Raw genomic sequence first — 7,927 nt, forward strand, 5'->3', positions numbered from 1 at the left:
GCAAAAGACTCCCAACAAAAGAGAGAAAATGAAATGGAAGTATTCTAGAAACAAACACAAGAAAGCCTCCCAAAGATAAACTATATGAATGTTATTCAATTACTATAGGTTATGTTCTACTAGAAATGATCTTTGGATACTCTTGAAAGAGTGTTTTTTAAATCTAATATAGTTAGGAATCTTTCTAGAAAGAATCTCTAGAAGAAATGATCCATCAACTCGGACCCGTGGGAATCTCAAAAATACCAAGGAGAAATCTAAGCTCGAATAGTAAGATATAAGGAACCTGTCTCGAAATCTAGACCGGATGGAAGCTAAAGTTGTGGAAGTCTTGAAGAACCTATGTTAGTTATCTATAAATGTTTTCTGTCTTTGGCTTGTTGTGTTAGAGCTCTCTCTCTCTCTCTCTCTAGTTTTTTTTTGTTGTTGTTGAGCTATGGGTTGGCTATGTGTTTTCTTATGGAAGCTCTTTGTACTTAGGGTTTCGGGGTCCCTTCAAAATCTAGTTTTTCCTTAATTAAAATCTTTGTATATAAGGGTCCCATTGATAGGGATATTCCACCATGAAGTGACCAAGTTTATATAGTCAGGATGGAGTTACCACATAATTTCAAATTTCAAGGGGAAAGGGCCTCTCTTAGGGGAGATTTCCCAAAATAGAAGCAGGGGATTGTGGTTAGACCTAATTCTAAGAGGAGCAATGAGAGTGAGATACTAAAATATATTCCAACCATTACAAATAAAAAAAATCTACCTATCTAGTTTTCTTCTGTCTCTACCCATCACTACAGTTTATCAAATCCCAATGTTTCTTATCTCTTTGTTTGATTTCAACTTTTATCTGATCATCTGGCTGTGTAGTTGGGACTGGGAAGTGCCCTTCAAACTTTGTGTGGACAAGCTTTTGGAGCTCAACGATATAGCATGCTAGGAATATACCTCCAACGCTCATGGATCGTTGTTACCAGTTTTGTAGTGATATTTCTGCCTGTATATATATTTGCTTCCCCTATTCTCAAGTTGTTGGGGCAAGGAGATGATATAGCTGAACTAACAGGCAAAGTGGCCATCTGGTGCATTCCCATGCATTTCTCTCTGGTTCTTTGGTGGACAACTACCTGGTATCTCCAGGCCCAATTAAAAAACATGGTCATTGCCTACATAGCAAGCGTGGCTCTAATACTCCAATGTTTTGATGAGTTGGGTATTTACTGTGAAGATGGGTTGGGGCCTTGTAGGTGCAGTTGCATCAATGAACTTAGCATGGTGTTTCCCCTTAGTTACCCTATTTCTTTATATTATCTGTGGTGGGTGTCCCCTTACATGGAAAGGATTTTCTTTGGATGCATTCTCTCAACTTTGGCCCTATCTAAAATTGCCAGTGAGTTCAGGAGTCATGATATGCTAAACTTCCACATTTCTGATTATGGTAAGATGGTTTTGGGCCCTTTTACTTCCTAATGCTACCCAATTTTAACTAATGCCTTGTCTTTCTTGAACAGGGTTGAGATATGGTATCTAAGATTGATATTACTACTCACATTCAAGCTCAAAAACCTCGAAGTAGCAGATGACTCACTTTCTATTTGGTATGAAATTAGCAAATGGTGTAAATGTTTTAGAACAGTGTTACATGGTCTATTACCATACTATACTAACAGGATCAACCGTCTGGTTGGTCCAGAAGAACATTACAATGCTGACAAAATATACTTGATATAATTTCTATTTTCAGTATGACTATAAATGGATAGGAGTTTATGATACCCATAGCCTTTCTTGTTGGCACCAGGTGAGTGCAGACTTATCTAAGCAATCTTTTGCTGCTGTTTCTGAAGATATACTAGATTAGTCTCTCGACAAACTATTGCTTTTCCTTTTTATGAAAATATAATGCAGTGTGAGGGTGTCAAATGAACTCGGAGCTGGAAACGGCAAGGCAACCAAATTTTCTGCAGTTGTCTCAGCAACAACTTCTCTTTTGATAGGGATTCTAATTTTAATCCTCCTCGTTATCTTCCACGATAGTTTTGCTTCTCTATTCACACAAAGCGCCACCATCCAGCAAGTTGTTTCAAAACTGACACTCTTATTAGCATTCACCATTCTTCTCAACAATGTGCAACCAGTTCTCTCAGGTACACAATCATAATAAATATGCTTAAGCTTTACTAACGAGTTGCTATATTTTCTTGCTTGTAAGGCAATTTTTGTTTTGTTTAATTCAGTCAGTAAATCCTCTGTGTTTTAGGTGTGGTGATTGGAACAGGAAAACAATATGTCATTGCTTATGTGAATTTAATATCGTATTACGTAATTGGAGTGCCACTTGGAGCTATTCTCGGTTATTTGTTTCATTTGGATGTAATGGTGAGTTATATCTTATGAATTTGGAGATGCTAAAATTTGATTATGTTGAATATTTTTATCAATATTTTACACCATATTCTATGATTCATCACCTAAAAGAAATTTTTTGAGGTAAATGATAAGAGTTGTTCTATCTGTTATAAAACATGGCAGGGTATCTGGACGGGTATGTTGTGTGGGACTGCAGTTCAGACGGCTGCAATTATGTTTATTGTATTCCAAACTGACTGGAATGAAGAGGTAAAATAATCTCTTCAATAGTAGAATAATTTGTGAGAGGAATGTTGAGATACATGTGTCTCAACCTTGCAATTTTTGGTAAATTGTTCCAAATGTAGTTGGGAGGTTTCCCATGTGTCGGTGCCTTGGAAAAAGGTATAAGAGTTGTTAAAAGATGCCTTGTCCATAGTATAATATAGAAGGGCCATTTTTAGAGATTATATGACACATTTCATGTTGGTTATGAGGGTCAAAAATAGGGGATAAGAGTTTGGACGTGAGTAACTACTTTTAACCTGGTTTTCTTATCTTGAAAAAACAAATGTCAAGGTGGGTAACACATGTCATGGAGGTTTTTCCCATGGTATTGTAAAACCACAAATGGTTTCCAGGTTGTAAAATTCCTATATAATGAGGGCTTGGAGAGGAGTTTGTATCATGGAGTTTTGGTTTGCAAGGCTGGGTGCTAGAAGGATGCTAGTGAAGTCTCTCCGAGCTTGAGTTGAGGTGATGCTCATGTAAGAACTTGCATTGCAAGTGTATTGTAATCTCTTGTTGATTTTTTAATAGACTATGCAGGTTTTAGAGTGTGGGGTTTTTCACCCGTATGGGTTTTCCCCATGATAATCACTGTGTTATGTGTTTCTTGTTTTATTTCTACTCTATTTGTTTCTTGTGATCTTTGTGATAGTTATGTTGAAATTTGCATAATCATCCTCTCAAGAATAGCGTAGGAAGCATTTCCGCACACCTTTGCTTCCTTACAAGTGGTATCAGAGCCTGGCCAGTTTTGGTTCTATTTGTTGGGTACAGGGTTTTTTGAGTTAATCAAGGTTTGAGTGGGAGCTTGTGCAGAGTATTTCATTTCTGTATTGCAGGATCATAAAGATGGCAAGTATATCAAGGAGGATTGATGTAGAGAATTTTTCTGGCACAAACTTTGAAATGTGGAAGCTAAAGATGGAAGATCTGCTGATTGATCGAGATCTATGGGATGCAGTCGATGAGAATAAGTCGGGGCCCGTAGATCCAACTTTAGCTGCACAATATGATGTAATGGATAGAAAAGCTAAAGGTCTCATAGGATTGTGCCTTGCAGACTCAATTTTTATTAATGTCCATGAAGAATCTATTGCGAAGAAGCTTTGGAAGAAGCTAAGTGAGATCTACCAAGCAAAATCACTTGTGAATAAAATTTTCTTGAGAAAGAAGTTGCATTCCTTGAGAATGGAAGAAGGTGGATGAATTTTTGAGTATCTGGAAAGTTTTAATATGTTGGTGACTCAGTTGACCTCAGTTGGGGTATCAATGGATGAAGAAGAAAGGTGCCAAATCCTGCTATGTTCATTGCCAGACTCATGGGACAGCCTTGTGATGGCCATAGGGAGCACTGCAATCGTCTTGAAGATGGAGGATGTTGTTGGTTCTCTACTTTCTGAGAAGATGAGAAGGAAGGTTTCTCTGAATGCCAAAGAGGCTTTGAGTGTTCGAGGAAGACCAAAAGAAAGAGGCAAGAATGAAAAGTAGAATGGCCGTTCTAAGTCCAAGAATAAGGGGAGATCAAAATCTCCTGGTAAGTCCAAGGTAATTTGCTGGAATTGTGGAAAGCCTGGACATTTCCGAAAGGACTGTAAAGAAGAAAAGAAGAAAAAGAAGAAGCAAGATTTCGATTCTGATTCCGAGAAGGAAGATGGAGATGTTTGTATTGCAGCCTTGGCCACTCGTGCAGGTGACAATGCATGGTTGATAGACTCAGGTGCATCTTTCCACATGACTCCTATTAGAAACTGGTTTAGTAAGTATGAAAAGTTTGATGGTGGTAAGGTGTATTTGGGTGATAACTCCTTTCTTGATATTATTTCTCGTGGAAGTGTTCATGTTAAATTTTTTTATGGTAGAACTAGAAGATTTGATGGTGTCTTGCATATCGCGAGACTAGCAAGAAATTTGTTATCTGTTAGCAAACTAATAGATACAGGTGTGCATGTACAATTTTCTGAAGCAGGTGTGAAAATGGTGAGAGGTGCTATGGTAATAGCAAGAGGAAGCAGAATGGGTACATTGTACCAGCTTGATGCATGCACAGTTGAGTGCAATAGCACTTCTGATAAAACTACGATAAAGACTATGTTGGAAAAGGAGAGGGTGTCTCTTTCAGCAGATGGTCATGGTTTTTGGGTACCCAAGGGTGCTCTGTCTACCAAATCAAAGTTGCCTGTAGAGAAGACAATGTTGTGGCACCTGAGACTCGGCCACATAGGTGAGAAGGGTCTACAAACTTTGAAAAATAAGAACCTTGTTAATGGGTTGAATGATTGCAATCTTGAATTTGATTTTTGTGAGCATTGTATTTATGGAAAACAAAACCGCATTCAGTTTTACTCCAGTTCTTATAAGTCTTCAAGTGTTTTGGAACTAATCCATTCAGATGTATTTGGTCCAGTTCATGTTTCTTCTATTGGTAAATCAGTTTATTATGTTTCTTTCATTGATGATTTTAGTAGAAGAACATGGGTTTATTTTCTTAAGAGTAAAGCTGAAGTTTTTAGTCGTTTCAAAGAATTTAAAGCAATGGTTGAGTTGCAGACTGGAAAGAAGATAAAATGTTTAAGGATAGATAATGGTGGTGAATATTGCTCCAATGATTTTGACACATTTTGTAAAGATTGTGGTATTAAGAGATAGAAGACAACTCCGTATTCTCCACAACAGAATGGAGTTGCAGAAAGAATTAACAGGACCTTGATGGAGAAGGCTAGGAGTATGCTAAGTGGTGTTGGTCTAGAACAAAAGTTTTGGGCTGAAGCTGTTGCCACTGCTTGCTACCTGATAAATAGGTCTCCTACATCAGCTCTTGTTGATAAAACGCCAATGGAAGCGTGGTCAGGCCACAAGCCTTCACTTAGTCATCTGAGAGTTTTTGGTTGTGAGGCATATGCCCATGTGCCAAAGGAGAAGCAGACAAAATTGGATAACAAAGCTATTAAATGTATATTCATTGGATATAGTTATAGTGTGAAAGGATACAAGCTTTGGGATCCTGTTGCACAAAAGGTATTTTATTCCAGAAGTGTTATTTTTAGAGAAACTAAGTCTTCTTCTGTTACAGTGTAGCCAAAACAAAAGGAAGAAAAGAAAGATGTGATTCAACTGCTTGCTACACCTAAAAAAGTTGAATCGAGGCCCTTAGAAAGACAGGAAGTTGATGAGAGCTCTATGAGTTTTGAATCATCAGAGGAAGAAGAAGAACCTGAACCTGAACTTGTTCGAAGGTCCACTAGACAAAGAAAACCACCTGAAAGGTATAGATATTCTCCTGATGATTGGAGATGCATATTTGCTTTGAATTCTAATATTGATGAACCAAAATTTGTAGAAGAGGCTCTTGGTATGAATGATTCAGAGTCCTGGAAAATTGCCATGGATGAAGAGATGGCAGCTCTTAAGAAGAATGACACATGGGACCTTGTACCATTGCCTAAAGGACGAAAGCCTGTTGGTTGCAAATGGGTGTTCAAAATAAAGATAGGTTCAGATGGAATAATTGAAAAGTACAAAGCACGTTTGGTTGCAAAAGGTTACTCCCAGGTTGAGGGAGTAGATTATGGTGAGATTTTTTCTCTTGTAGCCAAAATGACATCCATTCATTTTTTGCTTTCTATTGCAATAGCTTATGATCTAGAGGTCGAACAAATGGATGTAAAAACTGCTTTCCTTCATGGAGATTTGGAGGAAGAAATTTATATGACACAACCAAAGAACTATGTGGTAAAAGGTAAAAGTAATTTGGTCTGTAAGTTGAAGAAATCCTTGTATGGTTTAAAACAAAGTCCTAGGATGTGGTACCAGAAGTTTGATACATATGTATTGAGTTTGGGGTTTGTGCGGTCTAAATCTGATCACTGTATATATTTCAAATCTGATGGTGATTGTTTCCTGGTTATTGCCTTGTATGTTGATGACATGTTGTTTATTGGGAAAGGAAAATGTTTGATTGCAGAATTAAAATCTCAACTCTTGACAAAATTTGATATGAAAGATCTTGGTGCAGCAAGACACATTCTGGGAATGGAGATTGTAAGAGATAGACAAAACAAAAAGCTTTGGCTAGGCCAGAGTAAGTATGTTGGTACTATTCTGAGAAGATTTAATATGCAAGATTCTAGACCATTGAGTGTTCGTGTTACAATGGGAACAAAGCTTTCTAGTTCACAGTGTCCTACATCCCCATTGGAGATGGAAGAGATGAGTCGAGTACCATACCAAAGTGCTGTTGGAAGTTTGATGTATGCTATGGTTTGTACAAGACCAGATATTGCCCAAGCAGTGGGAGTTCTTTCCTGTTACATGTCTAATCCAGGAAGAGCACATTGGGATGCAGTAAAAAGAGTTTTTAGATACTTGCAGGGTACCTCAGAGTACTCTATATGTTTTCATGGAACATGAAATGAACATTCCTTGGATATTAGAGGCTTTGTGGATTCAGACTGGGCAGGTGATGTTGATAGAAGAAGATCCACCAGTGCATATGTGTTTACATTATTTGGTGGTGCAATTAGTTGGATGAGAAAGTGATAGGCTGTGGTCGCTTTGTCCATGACAGAGGCAGAGTATATGGCAGCTACTCATGCCTGCAAAGAAGCCATTTGGCTTAAGAGATTGTGTTCAGATATAGAGTTTAAATAGGGTGCAGTGACAATTTATAGTGACAGTCAGAGTGCAATCTGCCTAGCGAAGAACCCAACTTTTCATGCTAGAACCAAACACATTGATGTACAATATCATTTTGTGAGAGATATGGTTGAGGATGGCAGGGTGAAGCTGGAGAAGGTAGAAACTTTGGTGAATGTTGTTGATTCATTAACTAAGCCCGTGAGCACAAAGAAGTTCAGATGGTGTTCGAAGTCTATGGGCCTCTTGGCCCCTGACTGTTGAGTCCATGGTAATATGGATCCCCTGACTCTTGCAAGGTATTCGACAAGTGGGAGAATGTTGAGATACATGTGTCTCAACCTTGCAATTTTTGGTAAATTGTTCCAAATGTAGTTGGGAGGTTTCCCATGTGTCGGTGCCTTGGAAAAAGGTATAAGAGTTGTTAAAAGATGCCTTGTCCATAGTATAATATAGAAGGGCCATTTTTAGAGATTATATGACACATTTCATGTTGGTTATGAGGGTCAAAAATAGGGGATAAGAGTTTGGACGTGAGTAACTACTTTTAACCTGGTTTTCTTATCTTGGAAAAACAAATTTCAAGGGTGGGCAACACATGTCATGCAGGTTTTGCCCATGGTATTGTAAAACCACAAATGGTTTCCAGGTTGTAAAATTCCTATAT

At 38.0% G+C, this 7,927-nt stretch overlaps 1 long non-coding RNA gene across 1 annotated transcript; it reads left to right on the plus strand.

Moving 5' to 3' along the window:
- The first annotated feature begins 816 nt into the window (after positions 1–816).
- Positions 817–2,134, plus strand: LOC131044857 (uncharacterized). Its single transcript, XR_009358378.1, has 3 exons — positions 817–1,589; positions 1,736–1,792; positions 1,900–2,134. It is a non-coding gene; the product is annotated as an uncharacterized LOC131044857 (long non-coding RNA).
- Positions 2,135–7,927: the final 5,793 nt, after the last annotated feature.

Source organism: Cryptomeria japonica, chromosome 1, assembly GCF_030272615.1.
Source record: "Cryptomeria japonica chromosome 1, Sugi_1.0, whole genome shotgun sequence".
In the NCBI taxonomy this organism is placed as follows: domain Eukaryota; kingdom Viridiplantae; phylum Streptophyta; class Pinopsida; order Cupressales; family Cupressaceae; genus Cryptomeria; species Cryptomeria japonica.